Here is a 27,800-nt window from a genome sequence, read left to right on the forward strand (position 1 = left end):
TTTTTATTTTTTTATTTTTTTTTTAGTTATTACTTGGGTTTTGCGTAAATATCACACCAAAATGATGGCCATCAGAGGATTGTGAAGATATTTCACTGGAATTTGGTCTTCATCACATCTATTTTCTGTTCTTCTTTTGTGTCTTATTCTTTGTGTATTTATTCATTTTCAAAGTCAGTTGTCATTTATTAATGAATTCAGCTAATAACTGATGTTAAGAGCACTGACATTTTGCTACAATTTCACGTCAAAATACCTGCATCACACAACATGCTGCTGTTGTCGTTGTTGTTTTAATGTAAAACCCCAGTAGAGGCTGTAATTTAATTATAATATAATTATAATACCAGGCAGATATAGGGTTAAAAAAAAAACTATATTAATAAATAATATATCAAAATAATACTAATAATAATAATATTAATGATAGAAATACACTAATATATTAATATTAATGAAAACAAACTATCATTAAAAAGGTTATTTATAACACCATTAGGGACCTATAGCATTTTCAAAGAATGGTCCTTTATAGAACCTTAAAAAAGGGTTCTACTTGGCACCAAAAAAATAGCACCTGCTATTCTGCTGTTCAGAACCATTTTTCTTAAGAGTGCATGTGTGTCTCTGCAGCAACACACATTTTTGTTGCTGAATGAATTTGCGTTTTTGAAGGCGAGAATTAATGATTCACTGATCCATTCATAAAAACAGTTTCTCACTTCAATCCTGAATGAATCATCTGTTTTGGAAGAACTGATTGAATAAATGACTGGCAATATTAGTTTCATATTTAAAAGTATTGTTCTGTTTTCTGATCATTTAATATTTTTATATTCCAAATTTTTATATTTAAAACATTAATCTCATAACTGTATTTATGCAATTTATTAGTGCAGTGTAAATGCATGTTGATTTTCAACGTCTGCAACCTTTCAAAATGCCTTTATGTATAAATATAAAAGTATTCAGTATTAATCTATGAAAATCCATTATAAAAATAAAAAATAATTAAAACAAAACTAATATGAAAATAATTCAAAAAAATCTTGATAAGGCATTTGAATGATAATGCAAGCTATTTTAATTTTAATTAAAGCTACATTATAATAGCATTTAATTAATTGTTTATAGAGATATGTTGACAGGAGCGGAACAGAGACGGGACGCTGGGAAGATGCTCAGGAACACAGGTGAATGAGGAGGTGAGGTGCTTGTGGGTATCTGCCTCCTCTGACGGCGTGGCACGTAACGGAAGTTCAGCGGAGGTTTGACGGCGCGAACAGAGCCGCCTGCTTCCTCGGATGAGTCAGACTCGGAAGATTCAGTGGATTCGCTGGAAGAGGTGGGAATAGTGGAGTCTGATGCTGGGAGTGATCCAGGTCCGGCAGGGATGACCTGATACACGGGGTCGGCTAGCTGAGGTGTTACTGCTCCAACATCTTGGAATGAGGGCTTGTGGACTTCAGAAATATGAGTGTTGTGGGTTGTAGTTTTGGAAAACTTGTCCTCTTGCTGTGTCGGAGTGATAACATGCACCTGTGAATCAGTGAAAAGGGCTGAGTGACCTCCTCGGGGACATTCTATAATGATTAACGTGGCTAACGTGAAAAACGCTTAACTCAGCATTTAAAATTCATTTAAATTACTCTGCTCTGCTCACATGCTCTAATAATAATACACTCTAAAAAGGCTGGGTTAAAAAATAACCCAACCTTAACCCAGCCGCTGGGTAACTATGGGACAGAACACGCGCTGGGTTGTTTTGACCCAAGTGCTGGGTTGAGCCATTTGACCCAGAATGCTGGGTTGTTTATTTAACCCAACCAGTGGGTCAGATTAACTGTGTTGCTGGGTTAAACATTACCCAAACATTGGGTTATTTGTTGTCTCATTGCCTTGCCACGTTTATATTTACCAATATTACTACTACTAATAATAATAATAAATAACAATCACAAAGGAATGTAAAATATTATTTTTCTGTAATACAATTACACAACACAAAAAATGCAACTGTAAATATCAATTTAATGAGTTTTCACATTTCTTTTTAAAAAAAAATTTGAATACTGTTACACATTACACCCAATCCCTACAGACACAAATAAAATGTTTTTTGTAGATCAGTTTCTTTAAAAAACAAAACTTTGTAAACTAGGTACTGTAGATTCCTATTCTTTGTCAACATTGCAGCATCATAACACTATGAAATTGATTATTGCCACATGAGAATCAGTCCAAACATTGTGCCATTAAACCTAAGCCAAACAAAGAGACCTACAACAGACGATACATGTGACAAAAAATTAAAACGTTACAAGTGGCCAGAAAAAACTGGTGCCCTCAAATACTTCACACATGAAGACTCATGTCCATCAGTATGATATACTGCATGCTGGAGAAATTCCCAGGAAGGAAGATGTTAGTGTAGCTAACATCAAGCACAAAAAAAGGACTTAAAAGATAAAAGCCTCAAGCAACAAGTCCGTTTCAATGGCATGGCCCGAAACAATGGTGAAGGTGTGGGATGTCGTTGTCTCGTCACCAAGGCACAAAATGTTCAGGAATGCATCACCATGTTGGTCCCCACCTGTTAATTACACGACACTTAGTCTTGCAACATAACTTACATTTTTACAAGTTGTAACATTTAAGTTGACTTAAATAAAGTTTAAGTGTATTTTATGGAAATCAGCCAAACCATCTGAGTTTTCCTGTGAACTGGGTCTGGTAAAGGTTGCTCAAACTAAATATTTATTGTGTTACTGATTTAGGTTTCTTTCTGCTTACTGGCACTTCTTGGTTGTCTACCTAAATTTCATCCAACCAACATGGCATAAATTATGGGGTATTTAAAGCCCCCAGTATATATATATATATATTAGTACTGTGCAAAAGTTTTAGGCCACTAGTATTTTAGCCAGCTAAATAAAAAAATGGTTTTAAGTCAGTTATTTCTATCTTTTGCTGTAATTTGTCTGTAGGAAATATCAGTTTACATTTCCAAACATTCATTTTGCAATTAATTGTAATAATCCAGTGACATTTTTGTTTGATCTGATCTGGTCATCATCCAGTCTGTCTGGAATGACATGAAGAAACAGAATAAACTGAGACAGACTAAATCCAGAAGAACTGTGGCAACATCTCCAGAATGCTTCAAGAAACCTCCTGCAAAGCTCATGAGAAACTCTGCTCAAGTGCACCGAGGGAAAAAGCTGCTTTAAATTTAAAGGATGATCACACCAAATGTTGATTTAATTTAGTTAATAGAAGTTAATTGATAAAGAAAATCTATTTATGACATTATTTTTGACAGCATCCTCATTTTACAGCATTTTTTCACAAGTGTCTAAAACTTTTAACAGTACTGTAGGTTTGCAGGTAGGTTCTTGAAGCGTCTTGGAGATGTTGCCACAGTTCTTCTGGATTTAGTTTGTCTCAGTTTCTTCATGTCATTCCAGACAGACTGGATGATGATCAGATCCGATCTGTGTGGAGCACTGGCTGTTGTCAGACATTCACTGGATTATTACAATTAATGACAAAATGAATGTTTGAAATGTAAACTGATATTTCCTACTGACACACTACAGCAAAAGATAGAAAAAACTGACTTAAAACCATTTTTAACTGTTGAAAATACTAGTGGTCTAAAACTTTTGCACAGTAGGGTACAACGGGGCTAAAGGGGCCTCGGGGTAAAAGGCACCTTTGATATTTTCATCTAAACCACTAGATGGCACAAAAACATGGCGTAGCACTTTCCAAAACATTCGCTTTTCAACATGCACGATTTTATTTGTCTGATCTTTGACGCGATCACACGCAGCAGTGCAAAGTTGATTCTGTGCTTACTTGATCTTATATTCTATGTTTTTTAAAATGTTGTAGATTTAAGTAGAAAATGAGAATTGCTAAAAATAATGCATATATTTTGAGACAAAGGCCTTCTTTATGATTTTCAGTTTTGCTTAAGATAATTAAAGCAACAGTTTTTAAATAAAGAAAGAATATGTAAAAGTATGTATTTGGGGTAAAAAGCGCCTCTGCTGTTGGGGCTAAAGGCGCAGTAATTAACATGATAATTAAAAGATGGCTGACTTTTCCATTTGTTCACATGACATGGTTAGATTCAGATGGTAAATATAATTTATTATGTTGTTATAAATATCATATATATTATGTATGTGTCCATATTAAAGATAATCACAATGTTTAAAATGAAACCATCATATTTAAAAACATGATATTTATCATATAATAAAATATAATTTGTTGTTAGCCTACTACTGTAAATATATTTTCAATTATTATTGAATCTCCTTAAATACTTTCAGAATCTTTACTTATTAAAATGACTTTATTTCTGTATTTTAAAATATATTTTTTATATTAACATATTTTAATGACAGTAGGCCTATATTTATTGAACACTTTTTTTCTTTTCTTTTTTTTTTTAAATTAAGCAAAAAACAGAACAAACTTTGCTAAAGTGATTGTTTTTAACAAGTATTAACTTAGACATTATAAAAAAAAAACATTATTTTAGCTGAAGTATTTGTATCAATACTGTGTGCCCTATGTGTGGGGTAAAAGGCCCCCTTTGTCACCTCACACATTTATAAGATTTTAAACAAAATAAACAACTTGAATGATTTATTTTCACACAAAATCTGTTGCTCCATTAATGTTCAATACAACGTATATATTTTTTCGGCAATTATACATTTTAATTGCGCAGCGCAGTGAATACCACATTTTTTCTTAAGGTGGGCCTTTAGCCCCGTTGTACCCTACTGTGTATAGAGTAGAAAAAGTAAAAGAAACTTACAGGTTGTACGTCAAATGAATGACTTCCAGGATTCTGTGGTTGTGGGTCTGAAGACCTTTCCTCCGTTCTTGTATATTGATTGGGGAAGCAGAGTGGGCAGGACTTTGAAAGCACTCTCCCTTTTAGCATCTAAACCATAAGAATAATACAGTGCAAGCTGTGAAACTGATCTCACAATCAAAGATGTTAGTGATGTTAGTGACGTTCTGGTAGAGGTGCTGCTGCTGTGTACACTCACAGAAAACAATGTGCTCAAATTTTAAAGATGTGGGGCAGCTCCTGTAATATTGCCTTGACTATCGACAAAGACATCAGCTCTCAGCGATATCTCTGACTATCGTCAATATACTATACTATCGTCTATCTGCACAACCCCACTAACAATTTAACCATTTCAAATTTCTGTAAACGAAACCATAAAATCTAATTTATTTCTTACCATGCCAAGTTTTTCTAGAAGCCTGGGGAACTCCAAGATTTCTGGGATGCTTGTAGACCCATTGCTGCGAATCCACCATTTCTCATTTTTTTGGGAGGCAAAACAAATTCTGTAAAATAAGGATGAAAAACTGGGTTAAAAGCTAGCAAACCCATACCTGGGCTCGCAAAATTTCAAAATCCCTGGTAGCCCTTCGGGCAGGTACTCTTCTGATTTTGGTAGCCCGAAAATTAATTTAACTAGCCCAAATTAAAAAAAACACTTTTTTTTTTTTTTTTAAATATAGAAAATCAGATAGGAGTTTAAATGTCAATCAAAAATATTTTCAATACACAAATATAAACAAATATGAAGGAAGGAATCTTATTTCACTATTTACAGGGTCTGCGCAGAATTTTAAAAATAAATTTAAGGCAATTCATGACCCATTTTAAGAGCTGCACAAGTAAAATGAACACAGAATGAGCGGGGTTGGACAATGTCTATGGTAACACAGTACTGAGCCATAAAATTACATGATTTACAGTTCAGATACAGGTTTTCATGTTAATTTAAGGTATTATGGTCAGGTATTATGTTAATTTAATGTCTTAATTGTTTACATTTTTAGAAGGCACATTAACTTCTTTCTCATTTACAACTCTGTGTTTGCTGCGTAAAAAGTTGATATTTGCATTGATCTGACCATAAACAGCAAGAAAGGCTTATTGGAAATGCAAATTCATTCTCTGCCACGAGGTGGCGCTTTAGGAGCGCTGAAATATTGCGGTTTTCCCGGAAACGCTGTACACAAAGCAGCTCTGCGCTCATAAACGCTGCTTTATCAGGAATTATAGGTAAAATTAAATTAAATTGCCAACGACACGTTTCTGAGGACAGTCGGTTCCCTTCAGATACATTCACATAAAGACATCCGCGCAGCGTTTTGACTTGAAACATGCTGCGCTCATATTTATTCAATGACATCATTGCCTTTTGAAGTTTAACGTAGGGCTGTAAGATTCCGAAATTTTTGGAATCGAGTCCGATTCCTGGTTCTGGAATTCCGAGAATCAATTCCTCTGTTGTTTTCGATTCTTTTTCGATTCTTGTTTTTTTAGATCGAAGGAACCTAATCTCGCTATGACTGCAGGATATAAAGGTCGTAGAAAGTATCCTCCATGCTGGAAAAACCAGCATAGACCAGCAAGCTGGTCATACCAGCAAGACCAGCATATGTTGTGTTTTGGTGCTGGTATGCTGGTGACCAGCATGGGATGCTGGTGGCATTGTATAAATTAATAGACCCGTTTTAAAAAAAAACCTTTTTAAAAACATTTTCAATGAGTAAGCTATAGCCTATTTTATTATCCTCACAGGGGCAATAATTTCATGTAATTTAAATAACAAAAGTAATCTAATAATAATAATAATAATAATAATAGGCCTAATAATAAGAAGAATGTAACAAGCCTGCATTAATTGGAAATGCTAAATCCTCTTAATATTGCCAATTTTTGATGCTTTTGACAAAAGCCTATCTCTGGCTATCATCTACACATGATAGATGCAAATCAGCACGGGGAGGTTATCACCCGCAATGTGTGCCCATGTGGAATTTGGTGCCAAATTTTTTTTTAATGAATTATCGGCACTATCCATTGTAAATGGTAGAATTTACCATGTTTTCCTAACAGTTGGCATTGAGTGACTGACACTTGATGGTCAGAAAAAAATTACTATATATGTGTAAATAAATAAATAAATAAATAAAATAGAACAATGAAAAAAGAAAAAATCTCAACTTTCTTTCTTTTCTATATTCATTCATAAATTATATTACTATATAAATTATATTGTCATATTTGGCAGTTGGCATTAGAAGTTATATTAGAAGTTATATTACTAATAACAGTGGCATGAGAAGTTTAATACCACAGGAAAAAGTTAAATATGCCTTTTTTGAAGCTGCTGTATATAAAAAACCAATAGCTAAAGTTAGGCGTTCATTACTTTCTCTCAATTTAATTAGTTTTTTAGCACCCCCTCTGAACTGTTAATCCCCCCCTTAGCACCTCCAACAAAAAAATCCTGGAGCCGCCACTGGCAATAAAGTATACATGGCGTTAAGCTTATATTTATATCTAAAGTACACTGTAAAAATTGCTGTAAAATTTACAGAAACTTACTGGCAATTGTGGTTGCCAGTAAGACTGTAAATTTACAAAAGTTCTGTAAATCAATAATTACAATTGTACTGTAAAAAATACAGTAAACTCTTGCATGCTGTAAAATTGTTGTGATGGTATGCAAACATTTGGTAAACTTATTTCATTTGAGAAAAATATTTCTTACTATAAAACGGCAAACACTTAATTTGTAATAGTAAAGTTACTAAAAACATGACTTTAACTCAAACTGTTGTAGTTAATCGTCAGCTATACACACATGTATGTGCCAAATTACTTAACAAAGAGACCATCACTCTATCAACTCTACAATTACTGTCTTTAAATAAAGCAGCAGAACGTCAGGGTTTTACCCGGGGTTATGAAACCCTGTGCGTCATGAGGCCATTCACATGTCGCGCCTAAAAACGCGTTTAAAACGCTAAGCACGCCGCTTTCTCCTTCTTTCCAAAGCGCTGTAGCTTGCGCTCCCATGGCGTCTGCCGTTGCTAACCAAAATTGGCAGTAAGTTTCTGTAAATTTTGCAGCAATGTTTTACAGTGTAGGTCTGTATTTTATTCTTAAAGGATGACAAGAACAAAGGAAAGTTTTCTGCTAGCTTATATAAGTCAAGTCAAGTCGCGCTTTATTGTCATTCCGCTACATGCGGGGCATACAGTGGAACGAAATGTCGTGCCTCAGAGGACCACGGTGCTACATAAATACAGGCATACAACAATGGAGTAAGACAATATAAACCTATACACAACTATCCTACTGATAGATTTTGACTATAAATATACTATATATAAAAAATGTTTTTTTTACCTATACCCCTACTAACAATTCTTGGTTCCCAGAACGTTCTGGGAACGTTAGTTTTTGGTTCCCAGAACGTTATTTTTTATGGTTTGTTTTTGGTTAGCCAGGAAAGTTTTCTTAACGGAAATAGAATGTTCCCAGAACGTTAGTTTTTGGTTTTTTTAACGTTATTATAACGTTTCCCTAACCTATTTACTCCAGTATGATCTCTCCACTGTAGGTCAGTAATCATTCAGCACACAAGACCCAGTGTAGTATAAATGGCATGGAAATTATCCGTATGGACGCCTAATCAGTATTATAAAAACATATCTTGTTTTTATCTATTGTTTAATTAATAAAAAATAATCTGAGCACATCAACTATCATATGTAAGATTAAATCTGTCCATTACGGGGTAGCTAAGTTACCAATACTTTATTTCTTCAGCACCAAATAAAAATTACTTCACACAATGTATGGTGTATAAAATATGACGTTTATTCACAGATATGAAAAAGTAATAAAAAATCACTTGATTTAAAGTAGGATATCAGTACATTCATTTCTTACCCCTGAAGTGTAGCCTACAGTTTGTACAGCGGGACACTCCTCTTTTGATCCCTAAACATGTCTCGCTTAACATCATGTTCTCTAGGCATGTCAAATCCCTCCGAGATCATATTTACTGTCATAACTATATTCATTTTAAGTAATCATTCAATAAATAGATCGATAATCGAGCGAGTAAACAAGTAAAACGAAATGACCGTTAATTTTTCAATTACGCGAGCGCGCGGCTCTCTTCAGAAAGCGCGTCATGGAGCAGCGTTCTGGGAACGTTATTTTATGGTTACAAAAAAAAACCCCTAAAAATAACGTTTCCTAACGTTAGTTTTTGGTTCCCGTTTGGTTATTTTTGGGAACCAAATACTAACGTTAGGAAACGTTATTTTTATGGGGGTTTTTTTGTAACCATAAAATAACGTTCCCAGAACGTTGCAGGGTGTTATTATTAAATAACCTAAAAATAACTTACAGAGAACGTTCCCTAATGGTTAGTTTTAGGTTATTTTTTGCAACCATAAAATAATGTTCCCAGAACGTTGCAGGGTGGTTATTTTAAAATAACCTAAAAAATATCTTATAGAGATCAATGGTTAGTTTTAGGTTATTTTATAACGTTTCCTAACGTTAGTATTTGGTTCCCAAAAAAATAACCAAACGGTAACCAAAAACTAACGTTAGGGGAACGTTCTGTGTTTGCTGGGACATAAACTAAAAAATACAAACTATACAAACTATACGAATGCTTCAGATAAATACTGTACATGTGCAAGGAGAAACATTGTGAGTCAGCAGCTGGCTGGGGAACAGTGCAGGATCATTTGTAGTGCATGAGCATGTAAACATACATATATTACTGAGTCTTTTGTGGGATTTGTGTACACACAGCAGTGTGTGTGAAAAGTGACTAGTGCGCATAGAGAAGGAGAGTGTGCCACAGTAAAATCCCCAGTGTTAAATCAACACTGCTTCAGAGTGTATTTGGTCCCACTCCAGATAGTGTTAAAGTAACACTGAAGCAGAGTTAAAGTTAATAAGATAATTATGTGATTAATTAAATGATGATTGAGCATTAGTGATGAACAGCTGCTGTTAACAAACAGAATCACTGAAGAAAAATAGAAACACAAGAACTACAACTGACTTCAGCCACAGCCTTTGATTAAATCAACTGAAATAAAATACATTAAATCTCTGAAGATCTCAGCAGAGGAGGATTAAACAACTCCACAAACAACATCATCAGTTTCACTTATTACTAACCAGACTGACTTTATTTCTGTCAGATGACTACTGAAGCTCTTATTTAGAATTATCAGAGGTTTAAATGTTGATGTTTTATTGGTTAAAAACAATGCCACCATCATGGAGATCAGTATTTACTTTAGTTGGGCTCTTGACCCTTGAGTTGCTGTGTTAGATTTTTCTTTGCAACAATACATATGTTGTTGTAAAGCAGAAAGATCAGTGCTTTACGCTGAGCACATAGTAGATGCTGATATGTGATGAAATAATCATTGTGAACAGGCTGGATGCATTTTTTTCTTCTACCATTTATATATTTAGGGTTTGCACAACTAACCCTGTGACACGACAGTATGAGAATAAAATGTTGCAGCCAGCAGTTATTTTTAATCATTTTAAGTCCATGTGCAAATTACTGTATCATAAAGACACACACAGACATCAAGAATAAGCATATGAATCTCAACAATGGTGACAATCAACAAAACGCTTCACACTGCAATGCATGCTGGGTAGCACCATAGTAAAAACTCCCATCATGCACTGCAGTATGAATAATTATTGTCACCACTGTTGAGGATCGTATGATAAGTGTTCATGTCTAAAAGCTTGACCTGAATCTCTTCATTATTGAAATGTTACGATGTCATGTGTTTAAATCTTTTTTTTTTTGGTTATATATTAGTTGATGAATTTCAGTCAACCAAAGAGAGAGAGAAATCACTCTTCATTGACTAGTCACATGCTTTATAAGCAGAAAGTGTAATTTATCAAGTTTCTGATTCAGCAATGTTCAAGTGTTTGCAGTGAAACACTATCACAGCTGCTTAAAAGCAAATTATTAAGAAGTTTTACAAGCGTCAAGAGTCCAACTACAGCAAACACTGACCTCCATGATGGTGGCATCATTTTTTGACCAATAAAACATCAACATCTGAACGTCTGTTAATTCTCAATAAGCTCGTCTGCTGATGTCTGACAGAAATATAGTCAGACTGGTTAATAATGAGTGAAGCTAGTGATGCTGTTTGTGGAGTTGTTTAATCATCCTCTGCTGAGATCTTCAGAGATGTCTTCTTTTATTTCAGTTGGTTTTATCAAAGGCTGTGGCTGAAGTCAGTTGTAGTTCTTGTGTTTCTATTTTTCTTCAGTGATTCTGTTTGATAACAGCAGCTGTTCATCATTAATGGTCAATCATCATTTAATTAATCACTTAATTATCTCATTAGCTTTAACTCTGCTTCAGTGTTACTTTAACACTATCTGGAGTGGGACCAAATACACTCTGAGCAGTGTTGATTTAACACTGGGGATTTTACTGTACTACAGGTGGTTTGTACAGGCCCACTCACCTGTGTGTAGCACACTTCGATTGCACAAAAAAAGTTCCATAAGTTTCAGATGGTCCATGTTTCAGGAGGTAGGGGGTTTGTATGGGGGTTCAGAGAGGGGCGGGGTGATTTGAGTTCAGGGCTCTCACAGCCTGGGGGAAGAAGCTGTTGAGCAGTCTGGCAGAGCGGGCTCTGATGCTCCGGTAGTATCAATGTGTCTTTTCGGCTGCATTTACAGTCTTGATGACCAATTCCGATTTTGCGACTATATCCGATTTTTTTGGACGACGTGCTTACATTTCTTTTAAAAGTGGCCCGCATCCGATGTGTGCATTTTACACTGCATTTGGTGAAACAAGCCAAAAATAGCATATATGACATCACAAATCAATTTGAATAGTACATTGAGTTTAATTTATTGACATGGAATTCATATAGAAACGTTTTTAATGCAATAGTTACATCTATAGGCCTACATCAAAATAATTATATATCCTAAATTCTTCAGAACATGGTGTACGCAGCTACTTGGGTAAAGTTGGTTTCATATTCGCACATTCGGACTTCCGCGTTCAATAACTTTGTTATTTCAAAAAAGGCTAATTTCGGTCAGTTATCATTACCGACTACTATGAGCACAAAGCAGAACACATTTTTCTGTAGAACTCGACGTTTTAAAGACGCTGATAAACACGCTTACCTCTATGGAGTGTCGCTCATCTGAGGGACCGTCTACAAATAACATGTTTCGATCACTACAGCCTGCAACGATTTACTGTCCATGCTACTAAAGTCATCATAGAGGAGGTTTATTTGGACAAACTCTTACATTTTAAACAGCTGAAACACATACTTTAAAAACATTTTAAACAATTATAAATATTAAAGTATTTTCTAATTTTCTAATTATCATGTTCAGTTATTAATTCTAACTGTAGTGATGTGTCAGGAATGTTTATCATCTTGATCTTGTATGTTACAAAGGGATATTTATTAATTTGCTTTGTCAGACACATAACTGTTGTAACAGCACAGTACTCAAGTCAAAATACCCCACAAGGTGGCAGGTGTTGTCCAGCAGAGGAAACTACTGTTGCATTCATACAGCATTTTTTTCTAGTAAAGTGTTTATTAAAAGTACATATTTATATCAAATCTATAGTTTTGTTCTCTATTGATTATAAAACCTATTCAGCTCGTGATGCACAAATACACATGATCCATACACACACACACACACACGAATCCATAATGCACGCGAGAGATCCACATGCGCGAATCCACACACGCGCGAGAGATCCATACACAAGATTCACACAGGGCAATCCAGACAAAGGCAATATGTGCATTGCTTCTTTGCTCACAGTATACACAACAAATAGCAAGTCCTTTGCATGTGAGTTGATATCATTTTAAACATTCTTTAAAGTACTTCTCATTTCTTGTGAATGTATTTTGTTGTGTGTGTAAAACTTTTCCACTGAAAGAACCTTTTTTACCTTCATTGATATTGTAATCAAGGCTGTTAATGCTATGGACTGCACACATCTGCCTGTGTTGGTCTTGTGTTTACAGGTTGTATAAAACTAGGCCTGGCTACAACAACTAATCGATAATTAAAATAATCATCAACGAATTTGAATAGTGCATCAAAACAAACAGACCGCTCATAATTCTGACTAAAATACACATTTTGCTCAAATATTTTTTTGTTAGAAATTAAGTGTAGGTTTAAAACCCTACATGTAACACAAGTAATCATATTTATGAGAGCAGTAACAGTAAAGGCACTATTGTTGGAACTGTCCATTAATATAATATAATATAATTGCTCTGTTCAGTGTTTGTTCCTCGTACCTATTACAAGTTAACATTGTGTTTTTTTGTTTAAATTGTTTTAAATTCTGTTTCAAAATAACAAACAATCTGTTGTTTTTAGGTTTAGAATGTAATGTTTGTATTTTAACACTTTAATGTTTATAATGAACAGCAGAGCCTACATAGATACATTCATTATATTTGTTTTCATAGGCAGGTTGTGAAATGACATTCTTTAAAATAATGGATTAAAATTATTTTAATTAAAAAATTATGTATATATTTTATTTATTTATTTATTTGTCATCCAATTACTAGTATTAATAAAAAAAAATCTACAAATAAATTGGTTATCAAAAAAAATTGTTAGTTGCATGCAGCCCTACAAAAGATATTGTTAAAGAGGTCGGCGGTATAATGTTGTGTGTGAACACGAAGTCATGTTTATTTGTACAACACGTAATTAATTTCTATAGAGATAATGCATTATTACAGTGAAACAATTTGCTATTTTTATTTTGTAAATTAGCAGAAAACCATCTCTACCACTGCAGTGCATTATCACTATTTTTGAAATAAAGTTATAGTTCATAGTTCTGAATCATTTTGACATGTGACAACAATATTTTGTTTCAGATGATGTAACTGCTATAATAAAGCCTGTATCATAGAATAGTAACTTGTCATTCTGTTTTTATTTTGTAGATGTTTGTTGAATAACTAGGCTTAGATGTAATTTGAGGTACTTTAGTAAAACCATGGTTAAACTATGGTATTACAACCATAGTTCATTTGTGGTACTTGAACCATGGTTTTTAAAACCATGGTATGCACCAAAAAACCACGGGTACTACAGTCATGGTTAACTACAGTTTTACTATAGTAAAACCATGGTTAATTTTTGTAAGGGGCCTTTTATGTAACACAAACGAACAAAATTATTACTCTGCTTCTCAACTAGATGTTTAATTTTTTACAGATATGTCTGTACCGCGAAATGTTTTAAAAACCTCACTTTTCAATGACGTAGGAGTCGCATTTACAGGGGAATATCCGATCTGTCCGCTTACACGGCAGGAGCAAATGCACGGATCCGATTCATATCTGATTTATTTCCACATATGAATGAGGCCTGAAACCGATCGGAGAATATCGGAATCCATGTGACTTTTTCCTGCTTACACGGTCGTGGGCCATATCCGATCTGTGCCACATGACATATAAGTAAAACTGAAAGTGTCTATTTTTTGCTTTCTGTTTTGTAATGTGATTTCAAGGAACTGGTGTGATTTCAATGTAGCCTATGTGTCTCTATAAATACCAGCAGAAAACCTTCATTTGCTACTTGCACCTCTGGAAGAGAGCTGAAGACACACAGAGAGACAGAAACATCAATACTCAGGTATGACTTTATTTGCACTTAATATTATCGTTCCACCCCACTTTGTTTTCATTTTTAATTATTTGAATATAATTATTTGTATAAAAATGCGCACTTTTTGTGCGACACCGTTTTACGTACCTTTGCTGCACGTTTCGCCGCAGTTTCAAATAGAAATGTCCACTGAATGGCGCAGGTTCAATATGTGAACCCTGGCACGTTTTTATTACGTAATATTGGTACATATTAGGGATGTAACGATTAACCGCGAGCCGGTTGAAAATCGATTCAAATATGTGACGATTCAAATCGGTTGAGATGCGAAACAAATCGCGATTCAATTAGGGTAGTTTATATGAATGCATGTCTGAGGGGAACTTACTGTCTTTATAAAAGTTTAGATGGTATTTTTCTTCTCATCTTGCCTCTGTATAATGCATATTAAAGTTCATAAGTGCAGCGCTGCTTTGTTTACAGCGGAAACCAAGGAAACGCTTAAAGCGCCACCTGCTGGCAGAGCCTGAATCTGCGTCTCATTCAGCTCGTCTGCTGTTTCTATGTATAATTTCACAAAACTGAAGTCATACCATTCTGTTTTTGCTTCAAATTTCGAAATTATACAGTCTAATTTAGGTTAAAACTGCTCCTGCTGCATGTATGCAGCATCTTTGTTTGGATCATGATTAAAATGCAGTGGTTGCCTCTCATTTTAAATGGAAATAGCACAGACAAAGCCTTATTTAGTTTTTATGAAGAGATTTCTTTTATTTATGTTACTTATTTTATTTGATTTGGGGCTTGTTTTAAAATTTCAGTTTAGTTGTTATTTACATTTACATTATATTTACATTTTGTTATTTAGCAGACGCTTTTATCCAAAGTGACTTACAAATGAGGACAATAGAAGCAATCAAAACCAACAAAAGAGCAATAATATGCAAGTGCTATATTAGTATATTATTATAGTGTTATATTTCAATTTCACAAAGAAACGTGCAGCATTTTGTCCAAGCAATAATAAAAGAACATATTTAATTTATAATTTGTCTTAAATCTAATTTTCTTTAAAAAAAAATCATGAATCGTGAATCGAATCGAATCGTGAAATCAAAATCGCAAATCGAATCGAATTGTGAGTTGAGTGAATCGTTACATCCCTAGTACATATTGCTGTTTTTTTATTACGTTGCTTCAGATACGTATATAACGCTAATGGTTAATGCTCTATCGTGTTGTAAATATGCCCTACACCAAATCCAGCCCTAAACCTACCCGATAGTGTTAACAAATGCAAAACCGATATAAAAACGTATTAGCGGATGCAACTGTGCCATTTGAACCTCCTTTTACGCAGATTTTAACTGCTTTGTCGAACCGTAGTTACACGGGATTCGACCCGGGCTTCTCGTCTCCTAAGTCCATCTCAGCTACCGAACAAACTTGTCATCTATAAAACCCATAGATATGAAGCTGATGCTTTTGAACGTTAGCATCGCACACATCCAATTTTCAAATCTCCCAGCATATTAATATTGTTTTGAAGTCATAGCATGATATTCTTCAAGTAATTGTGCGAAAATTACGATTTATTCATCTCAACTCTGTAAATTTGTGTGAAAGTATTCATTTATTTTGGAAACTGCAGTGACATGTACTTATTGATACGTATTTCATGTCACGCTAAAAAGTGCACCCAGGTACGTAAATGCCATGAGACCAGGTAGTTAAATAGGTCACAACACGCACTTGGTGCAGTAGGCTACATATTGACAGGCTTCGGGCAGACAATTGGCATTCATAGGCAAAGCATCCAGTGGGACAGATGCTAGTCAGTGGCGAGGGGTGACACTCTTAAAATGAGCTGGCATATCGATGCATGAACAATTTTCGTTTTTTTGTATGAAGGGGCATTTATAATCAACATCCCCTTCGGCAGATATTACCTCGGTTGGCTCTGTAAGTGTAACGGCAGAAAGGCAGATGACTTGGTCTGACCGTGTGCAACAGACTGGCGTTTGTGTTTCGGCTATCCAGCAATGATCATTTAAATCTGCACGCATCTGGTATACTAAAGCAAACTGGTCATTTAAGCTGCATATTCTAAAAGCTGTAATGTTTAGCCTTTATGCTGGTCAGATGAAGACGATGAAATTCAACTAAGATTATTTAGTAAAAGTCTATATAATTATTTTACCATTATTTAATCTGCTTCCTGCTTTTCATCTGTACGTCTTTTACTAGTAGAAGAGTTAAAGTATTGATTACTTTGAATATCAGACTAAAATCTGGTGTGTCAGGTCTAGTGAAGACTAGTGAAGCTGTTCTTTGGAGTTTACAATGAAAGATCACTGGTTTATAAGAGAAGTCACAGACAATTTTCTGACAAATAGTATTCAGTTTCTGGCACATTCATTTCTATGTCTGAATTCAGAATAACACACTACCACACTACTCAAAATATTTATCAGTGCTGTCATTAATAATTAATATAAATAATTAACTAATTAATTGTTTTTCCTGAAATTTATTAATTGCGATTAATCGCAAGTAATCCCACCTAAAATTAAAGTTTTTAAATATACTTTTATATTGCAATAATTTCACACGCAATCTTCCAATTAATGTAAAAACAACATAAAGGTAGTATATATATTTTTTTTTAAATATTTGTTTAATGGCACCTTTATGACTGAAGGTGAGTATCAGTGATACCAATACTACTGATGTCCCTATGAAATAGATTTTTTGCCCCATGATATTTATCCATTGACTATAGCCATTCAACATTACAGTATAATTGAGAGCTATCAATTTTTACATTTATTAGAGTTAAATAACTTGTAATTTAAGTGAACTTAAAGCAATCTTCACATAAACCCATTATAAGTCAAGTCAAGTCACCTTTATTTATATAGCGCTTTTAACAATACAGATTGTGTCAAAGCACTTAACAGTATCAAATTGGAGGATAAAGTGTCAGTAATGTATAATGATAAGATTAAACACTCAATTTTCAGTTAAAGGCATTTCATTATTGAATTCAGAGATGTCATTGTCTAGCTCAGTTTAGTTTAAATAGTATCTATGCAATCAAATCGACGATAATCACTAGAAATTAAGTGTCCCCAACTGAGCAAGCCAGAGGCGACAGCGGCAAGGAACCAAAACTCCTCTGTGACAGAATGGAGAAAAAAACCTTGGGAGAAACCAGGCTCAGTCGGGAGTCAGTTCTCCTCTGACCAGACGAAACCCGCAGTTCAAAAGTTTATATTTCTATTTTAATTTTGTTGCAATTTCTAACAATAGTAGTATTATGTAGTTAGGTATTTTATTATATTTTAGTTATTTAGTTATTTTTGGTTGATATATCTGGGGATATATCTCTGGGGGTCATCTGGGTGTCCTGGTCTCCGCTGACGATCAGGGCTGTAGACATCATCTCTTGGTGCTGATCCACCATCTGATCGGATACGGACTGAGAAACAGACTAGGAAAGAAACAGACAAATATTAGCGTAGATGCCATTCTACTTACGATGTAACGAGTACATCGTGTGTTATGGGGAGTGTTCCTGGTTCCGGTTGATCTAATTAATGCAGCCTAACAATCCTTTAACGGATTTGAATAATAGAAGCGTATTAGTGTGTTATGTGTAAGCCAGGCTAAAGACAGTAGTATAATTGTGAGGATACTACCTTTTCTAGTATCTTTGACAGAAAAGGGAGATTTGAGATCGGTCTGTAATTAACTAGATCTTTGGGGTCAAGTTGTGGTTGTTTAATGAGAGGCTTAATAACAGCCAATTTGAAGGTTTTGGGGACATATCCTAATGACAATGACGAATTAATAATAGCCAAAAGGGGATCTATGACTTCTGGAAGCAGCTCTTTTAGTAGTTTAGATGGAATAGGGTCTAACATACATGTTGTTGGTTTAGATGATTTAACAAGTTTATACAATTCTTCCTCTCCCACAGTAGAGAATGAATGAAATTGTTCCTCAGGGGGTCTATAGTGCGCTATCTGATGCGATACTGTAGCTGACGGCTGCAGGGATACAATTTTATCTCTGATAGTATCGATCTTGGAAGTGAAGTAGTTCATAAAGTCATTACTGCTATGCTGTTGGGAAATGCCAACACCTGTTTCAGTCACCTTAACAGGGTTTCAGCCCTTCACCTTGGGGGAAGTTGTGGCCTGATGGTTAGAGAGTCGGACTCGTAACCCAAAAAGGTTGCGGGTTTGAGTCTCAGGTCCGGCAGGGATTGTAGGTGGAGGGAGTGAATAGCCAGCACTCTCTCCACCTTCAATACCACGACTGAGGTGCCCTTGAGCAAGGCACCGAACCCCCAACTGCTCCCCGGGTGCCACAGCAAAAAGTGTGTGTGTGTGTGTGTGTGTGTGTGTGCACTTTGGATGGGATAAATGCAGAGCACTAATTCCGAGTATGGATTACCATAGTTGGCCACACGTCACTTTCACTTAGAGTGGAGGCATGCTGCCAGTTAAATAGGTTTTGTCATATAATTAAGGAAATTAGCACCAGGTTAACAAGTATTCTCTGATTTTGATCAGAGTTCTTTTTCAAATATCCCATTTAAGTTTTTTATACTGTGCTTCAGAATATACTTCATTTATGAAATATGCTTAAAAAAAACTGCCCTTCTACTCCTGTTAGGAATACACACCTATTTATTCCATAAATATCTGATTTACTAAATACAATCTATATTTTGTGGTGTGACACCTGACCTGACACCTTACATTTCTCTCCAGTGAAATAATGACAGATCCAAACCCAGAAGATGCTCTGGACATCCTCCCTGGTAAAGATGAGGAGAACAGCGTAGAAGACATCAACCTGAATCAACCCAATCCATTAGATTTAGCAGACCCAACTGAATTGAAAGGAAATGGCTTTGCACAGGGTCCAGTCCTTGATAATAAAGAGACATGTGATCCAATTAAAAAGGAAGTCAGTGAAGAAACATTTGATAAGCAGAGCACCTCAGTTCTGGTCACATCACAAGATCAAACCCCTGAAACCAAAGAATCCAAGGACCACAGTCCTAAAACAAATACATCAGGAAGAGAAAATCAAGCAGATGATGAACACAAGGTAAATATATGTTGTCTACAGTATTACAACCTAAATAAATCTAGACTAAATATTCCATATACATGAATCTATAATGTCAAAATAAACCACAATCTATGGAATATTTCCAAAACCTTGTTGAATCTAAGCCACACAGAATGCAGTCTGTTCTGAGGGCTAAAAATGGTTTACCAAATAAAGTAGCCACTGAGTGTACATACTCTTGCATACTTGCCAGAACTTAGATCATGATTACAAGAAATGGACATTCTGTTTATCTTTATAGGACAAAGGAAAGCCAGTAGATGAGGAGAACAACTTCAAACCTGTTGTCAACGCAGAAATGATCGAGGCAACTGCACCATCTGACTCATCATGCAGTGACATGGGTAGGAAACACAATATTCACTGCACCAAAGAATTAATTTAAGAATAAATAAATAATCAGATTTGTTCTTATATTCTGATTAATTCTGATGAATTTTGATATTTGTGGATAGAAACAGGCCTTAATGATATATCAGTTAGAAATGTTAAATGTTTGAAAAATGACAGGGGAAAAAAAACACTGCTATAATATAGAATAAGAAATCTAATTGGTCTAAAAATCATTCATGTAATTTATTATTATTATTATTATTATTATTATATTTCTTAAGGTGAACCTTCAATCAATAAAGAAACAAGAGAGCACTCCATGACAGAGATGAAAGAAACACACATGGTATGTTATGTGCACAATTTTTACATGACTAGTATTTACTTAAATTGTTTTAATGGTAAAATTTTTAATAACATTATAACAACATATAAAAACGTTTTGCGTGTGTGGGTTGGGGGGGGGGGTGCCATGGTCAACAGCTGACAAGAGAAAGTTATAAAGAATTCAAAGTTAATAATTCAGCTAATCTGCTAAATACAGAGCCCCTGTACCAGCCCCTGTTGGTAGATGCCATAACTATGTTGTCTTGATCCAAAATGCATCTTTGTCAATTTATAGACTTTAAAAAAGCTCAGTACTCTAGAACTACTGATAAAAATAGTAATTATCAAAAAATTATCTGTTTCTTATATTGGTAGACTATATAGCTGCTTCTTTTAATTCATATTACTTTGGTGGTTTAGGGAAAATAAATAAATAATTTTTTCCTAGGCTCCACAAATGACTTTTCCCCAGAAATCTCATATGGCAGTCTATGTGTGGAAATATAAGAAACAAAATCATAATGTGTCTTCACATTTTTGTGCAGGTTCAGTCACACTTACAGACTACCAGACTTACAAGATGCATGCGATGCTGTGGGTTTATTACAGATATAATGTCTAAAACAATTAAACTATTTCTGATATTAGGATACAAATAATGCAAAATATGCCTCTAAAACGCATCATCCCTTGTCAGCTTTTGTCAGATGGAAAGCGTTTTGTATAAGACCACTGTTCTAGACAAAAATGTGCAAGTTATTATTGAATTGAGCCCGGAAGGCAACTGTTCCACTTATACTGTCTAAAACCAAAATGAATAGAAATGAAAAATAATAATACAACCTATCAATCTTAAAATGAGCTGCAAATCCTTTCTGCCTGAAAGGTTTGGTTTTCACCATATCATTAAATGATTCACTTGTCCAAATTGAGTAGTAATAATAATAATAATAATAATAATAAATTAGACACAGGCTGCACATAAATTAACATACTAGTCTTTTCTTTCACAGGGACCTGCAGAAGAGCTTAGAACAGAAACAAAGAAACCAGATCAAACAGAAAAAGAAATTATTAAAGGCTCAAAAATACTCTTTGACAGACTTCTTAAAGGCAGGAATGATCCTAAACTGAGAGCTGCAGATGTTCTTCAGATAAATAAACATTCATTACAGTCCAGTGAGTCTTGTGCTGAAGAGGAGCTGATTCAAACTTTCATACAAAAACTACTGATGATGGACTACAGAGCAAGATACATTACTACTAGAGATCCCAATGAACAAGATCAGATACAACAAAGACATAATGACTCATCTAAATGTGAGGGTGACATTTTCGAAGAAATTTTTTATCTGATGAAGGAATAAGTCAGTCTGAGCAAATTCACCGATGGATGTCCAGATGGCTGTGTTTCATTGTGCTGATGGTTTCCTGAAGCAGCTGATGGTCACTAAACTGTCCCAGTGTCAGTACGCTCTGCCTCTGCTTGTTCCTGATCCATTCACACCAAAGATTGAGTTTCCTCTCTGGACATTCAGACAAATCAACAAGAGCTGGAAGATGACAAACTCCAACAATGAAATCATCAGTCAAACCCAGCTGATCTACAAGGCACAAACTCAATGGTGTCTTTCTTCAGGTTTGGCTCTGTGTCTTCATCCAAGTCTCAGCTGATGAACAGTCTGATCAATGAGAAACACAACACGTTCTTCCACAGGAACTGCCCAGGCAGCAGCAGAACCAGAGTCCTGATGGATGGAGTGGTGGAGATCGCCTGGTTCTGCCCATCGGGAACAAATGATGATAAATTCACTGACTGTGTTGCTTTCTGTAATCTACACGGTGATGCTGGAGACCATGAGAAACAGCTGCAGATCCTCACAGACATGGCCTCAGTCAATGTTGTTCTTCTGCCACGACTGGAGAGGAATGATCGAAATATGATTAAATTTCAAGAACTCTACAAGGACTCAAAGCCACTCATTTATCTTCTTACTGAGAGTGCTTCAACTCTCATTGAGACACGGAAAGGAAAATACAAGATCGGTCTGAAAGACAGAAATCAGTCAGATGTGTCTGAAGAACTCAGAAGAGGCATAAATGCTTGTGTCTCAGAAGCACCTTTCAGATTTAGACTTGAAGATGTGTCCAAACACTCAGGCATCAGAGTAGATGCAGAAGATGATGATGACTGCAGGAGAGGAAGAGAAACAGCTCAGCAGATGATAAGTTTACTGGAGAAGAAAAATCTTACGGAAACCAAAGAATCATTTCTGCCTCATCAGGGGAAACTGTGGCATCAGTGGAGTCAGAAGAACAAAGAACTACATCGACCTCAAGGAGATGAGATAGAAAATGAAATAAGTCAAAAACAAGAACAAATGAAGAAAATTCGTGAATGGCAGCATAAATCTGACATCAGTGAGTTTATGCAGCTCTTTATTAAAGAAATGAACTCAGATGCTGCAAATAAGATGTTTTTCCCCAAATGGCTCAGAATCGTCCTGGATGAATATACATCAGGTGATCTTTCTGCTCTACATCACAAATATAATGAAAAGTGGTCAACAGTATTACAAATGAAGGAGAAACATGATAAATCTGAACAACTCAAAGCTAAACAAACTGAACTTGAGAAAATATCTGAGGAACTTCAAAATGCAACCTTTGGTTTGGAGCACATCATGAGGGAGATCAGTCAGATCTATGAATCATGTTCATCTGTGGGGAAGAACAAGAAAGACCTGCAGGTTCACTTCTCTTCTCTCGCGAGTCTTGCAGCAGAGATGATGATCTCTGGATTTCCACTGGAGCTGATGGATGGAGATGCTGCTCATGTTCCTGTGATCTGGATCTCTGCTGTTCTGGATCAACTCATCCAGAAACTGGGAGACCAGAGAGTCTATGTGCTGTCAGTTTTAGGGATCCAGAGCTCTGGGAAATCCACCATGCTGAACGCCATGTTTGGACTTGAGTTTGCCGTCAGTGCTGGCAGGTGCACCAGAGGAGCTTTCATGCAGCTGGTCAGAGTCTCAGACGAGATGAAAACACAGATGAACAGGGGGTCAGACGATATGAAAACAGAGCCGAAGTTTGACTATATTCTGGTTGTTGATACTGAGGGTCTTCGTGCTCTAGAACTGGCAGGAAGATCAACAAGACACCATGACAATGAATTGGCCACATTTGTTGTTGGTCTTGGAAATCTGACCTTGATCAATATCTTTGGAGAAAACCCGTCTGAGATGCAGGACATTCTTCAGATTGTTGTTCAGGCCTTCCTGAGGATGAATAAGGTCAGACTGAATCCCAGCTGTGTGTTTGTGCATCAGAACGTCTCAGACATCACAGCTGGAGAGAAAAACATGGAGGGAAGGAGACGACTGCAGGAGACACTGGATGAGATGACAAAACTCGCTGCTAAAGAGGAAGTCTGCGATGTTGAACGTTTCAGTGACGTCATTAGATTTGATGTTCAGAAAGATGTGAAGTATTTTGCTCAGCTCTGGGAGGGCAGTCCGCCCATGGCTCCACCAAACCCAAACTACTGTGAGAACATTCAAGACCTGAAGAAAACTATTATATCTCATGCCTCAGAATCACATGGAACGAGACTGAAAGACTTCAGAGTTCGTATTAATGATCTCTGGGAGGCTTTACTGAATGAACGATTCGTCTTCAGCTTCAGAAATTCTCTGGAGATTTCAGCCTACAGGAAACTGGAGACCAAATACAGCAAGTGGTCCTGGACGCTTCGCAGCGCCATGCTGGAAACTGAGAACAAACTACACAACAAAATAGAAAATGAAGCAATTCATGAGGTTACAGAAACTGCTCTTCACAAAGAGCTGAAAAAGACAAGTGAAGAAGTGAAAAAATCAGTGTCAGAATTCTTTGAGAAAGACACAGATGCAAATATACTGATTCAGTGGAAAACATCATTTGACATTAAAATCAAAGAGCTGCAGGAAAGCATTGTAAGAGAAACGAAGAGGAAATTAAATGAGATTCTTAAGCAGCGAGACCTGAAGAAAGAGATTGATGCTCAGAGGACACATCATGAAAACACTCTCATTGAAAAGAGCAAAGAACTCGCCTTAAAACACAAAGACAACGCAAATGATGAAGAAACACTAAAGAAAGAGTTTGGTTTGTTTTGGAAAGAGTGGATGAAGATAATCAGCAGAGACACCCCAACAATCAGAAACATTGACATAATGAGAGATATGAGAGAGATCCTCGGTGACATCTATGAAAGTATTAATGCAGACCACCGGAAGGGCAGCAGGGATATTTTATCTGTGCAGAGTTATTCAGATTATGTACAATTAAAGAAATCAAGTGAATTTTTTACAAATGCCAAGAGAATTGTTAAAGGAATGCTGGGTTACAGTCTCTCTAAGGAGGATGAAGCCCAAATAAGATCATTAGTCAATGATGTTGTTCAGCAGACATACAAAATGATTCAGTCATTTAACATTTCAAAGATGGGCTACAACATCAGCTACATTCAACAACTCATAGATTACATCAAAGCAAGAGTAATTGAACATCAGGACGGACCAGTTACATATGTGTTCAAGAATGAATTCTTCATGGATTTGGTTCTTTCCATCTGTAAGAGAGCAAAGAAGATGATCACTGACCAACACGCAATGTTCAAAGAGGCCAACGATCCTGAAATATATGTTAAGAAGAAGAAAGAAGAGTATTATAGTATTTTCCAGAAATACTGTCATGGAGCAACATCAGCTGCCATTTTTGGTGAGATCATCTGTCAGAAACTCAAAGAACCCATTGAACAGAGTGTCTACAAGAAGACTGCCAGAGAGTTCGCAAATGATATGAGAACAGACTGTCCATCACTGAATGGAAACAGGTCAAATCTTGAGAAACACATCCTGATGAAACTGGCAGAAGAGGAAGATTTTAACAAATACATGGACTACATTCATAATACCAGAGATCATTTCAAGAGTTTCATCAGGGATGAAGTCAGGCGGTACATCACTGATAAATTCAGTGTACGTGTTTTACCCAAGATGAAGAAGAACATTAAACTCCTGGAGCTGAAGATCTTGGAAGCAGCTCATCAATCTACTGAACATGTTCAAGTGAACACAGGAGATGCTGGTTTGTGGTTGAAGAGGTTTGCACAGCAGCTCTCGGATGAGCTGATCTTCTCTGAAAAAGACCTCAGTGGAGTCAAGCATGATGATGTTGATGATTTCAACCTCCTAGAAGATGTAATAAAGAGAGAACTTCCCACTATAATGAAAGACATCAGCAGTAGATTCAACACAAAAGAATTTCCAGCAAAACTGGACCCCAAGTTCAGACCAGATGATCTTCTGATTGATGATTTATGTCAGTGCTGTTGGGACCAGTGTCCATTCTGTGGAGCCATCTGCACCAACACCATAGAAAACCATGATGAAGATCACAGTGCTGTTTTCCACAGAGTTAATGGAGCAAATGGGACAGAGTTCAAGGATACAACAAACTTGTGTGTTTGGATCTGCACAACATCAGTAGCAAGCAGTGATCGATCTTTTTATCACAGTGCCTCAGATGATAAAACATTCCTATACAGTGAATACAGAAAAGCAGAAGGAGTTTTTGCTAAGTGGAGCATCAGCCCTGATCTCTCTGAACTGCCCTACTGGAAGTGGTTTGTGTGCAGATTTCAGGAAGTTCTTGAAAAATTCTACAATGGAACATTTGATGGTTCTGGTAAGATCCCACCTGAATGGAAAAAACACTCAAAACAGGATGCTATCGAGAGTTTGAATAATAAATACAACTAATTTAACAAGTAAAGTCATTTTGTTTAGGTCTATAGACCTATCACATGTGATATAGATTGAAATGATTTTGTTCCTGACTTGACTTCTGAAATCATTTAAACTTCAGCATTAGAGTAGTAATTTAGTCTCCTCTGTCTTTCCCATTTCATACGCAAAAGCATTGAAATATAACTATCGTACTCATGTTTAACATGCCATGTCTTGATTATGTAAGAGGCATTTTTTTCCTTTGTAGGGTGTCAGAACTCAGTTGCAGAATTAATCTTCATATGTATGCATAAGCTATATCACAATGCAATGTATTTCCATGCAATGTTTTACAGACGTTACCATGATAAACAAGTATTAGTGTTTTATTCAATAATTGTAATCTGATTACAGGAATATGATAATGCATTTGTTACTGAAATAAAATAAACTTAAATTCTGTGTTTCTGTTTAATATTCAGATCACATCCATTTTCAACACTGAAACCTACAGTACATATTCAAAATCAATGTTACTTCATAAATTCAAGTGATCTTACTATGACTACAGATAGCAGCTGCAAGCATGTGAGGTTGTTGTGGCAAAAATAAGATACATCTCTCATGGATAACTTAGTTACTCCACCCCAAAATGAAAATTTAGTCATTAATCACTTACCCCCATGTCGTTCCAACCCCGTAAAAGCTTCGTTTGCATTCGGAACACAATTTAAGATATTTTGGATGAAAACCGGGAGGCTTGTGACTGTGTTCTGAAGACAAACAAAGCTTTTACGGGTTTGGAACGACATGGGGGTAAGTGATTAATGACTAAATTTTCATTTTGGGGTGGAGTATCCCTTTAAGGGCCGTGCTAAATAAAGTAAATGGTCCTCCTCCGGACATAAATGATATCTCATGACAACCGATTCATTCTCAATGGAAGACCTTCAAATCAACCTGCAATAGAACAGCTTTGCTTCTGTAAACTAAGGACAATGAAAATACAGTGCGTGCATAATTATTATGCAAGTTGATATTCTGATTATATATATTTTTTTCAAAAGCACATTTTACTAATTCCAAATCACATCAATCTTAATAACTACTATTCGTTATGTATTTAATCATTTATAAGTGATATATAATTGTCCATGACGGCTGGAAGAGAAAAACTCCTTATATTCAGCTGTGCATAATTATTAAGCAGGTTTTCTTTTACAGATAAAATGAGCCAAAAAAGAGATTAATCTCAGACTGAAAAGTCAAAAATTATTAAATGGTCATGAGAAGGATGCAATACTACAATTTACAAAGTTAAGGCATGATCTTTGGACATTGAAATGCTCATTGAGTCAGTAGGGTCAGAAGAAAGAAAGAAAAACAGGTGGAGAAGAAAAGACACGTTAACTACGAAAGAATTAAGGATTAATGTGAAGGATTAGGTGTGAAACCCTCAGGAACCATTTAGTCTCCAGTGCCACCATTTTCCAGAACTGCAACCTACCTGGAGTCTCCAGAAGTGCAATGTGTCAGGTTCTCAGAGACTCTGCTTGGGTAAAAAAATCCAAAATAATTACCCTCACTTAATAAGAATAACATGCTGAAGTGTTGTGGAATATGAAGACTGATTTTTTTTATAGGCTTTATGGACAGAT

The 27,800-nt window shown here is 35.8% G+C and overlaps 1 long non-coding RNA gene and 1 pseudogene across 1 annotated transcript; one reads left to right on the forward strand and one right to left on the reverse strand.

The window, feature by feature from the left end:
• Nucleotides 1–2,023: 2,023 nt before the first annotated feature.
• On the reverse strand, nucleotides 2,024–12,111 carry LOC131530749 (uncharacterized). Its single transcript, XR_009268473.1, has 4 exons — nucleotides 12,068–12,111; nucleotides 5,277–5,385; nucleotides 4,838–4,966; nucleotides 2,024–2,593 (listed from the first exon to the last, which is right to left on the reverse strand). It is a non-coding gene; the product is annotated as an uncharacterized LOC131530749 (long non-coding RNA).
• A 2,116-nt stretch (nucleotides 12,112–14,227) lies between these two features.
• LOC131530747 (interferon-induced very large GTPase 1-like) lies at nucleotides 14,228–26,604 on the forward strand (annotated as a pseudogene).
• Nucleotides 26,605–27,800: the final 1,196 nt, after the last annotated feature.

Source organism: Onychostoma macrolepis, chromosome 22, assembly GCF_012432095.1.
Source record: "Onychostoma macrolepis isolate SWU-2019 chromosome 22, ASM1243209v1, whole genome shotgun sequence".
NCBI classification, from domain to species: Eukaryota; Metazoa; Chordata; class Actinopteri; order Cypriniformes; family Cyprinidae; genus Onychostoma; species Onychostoma macrolepis.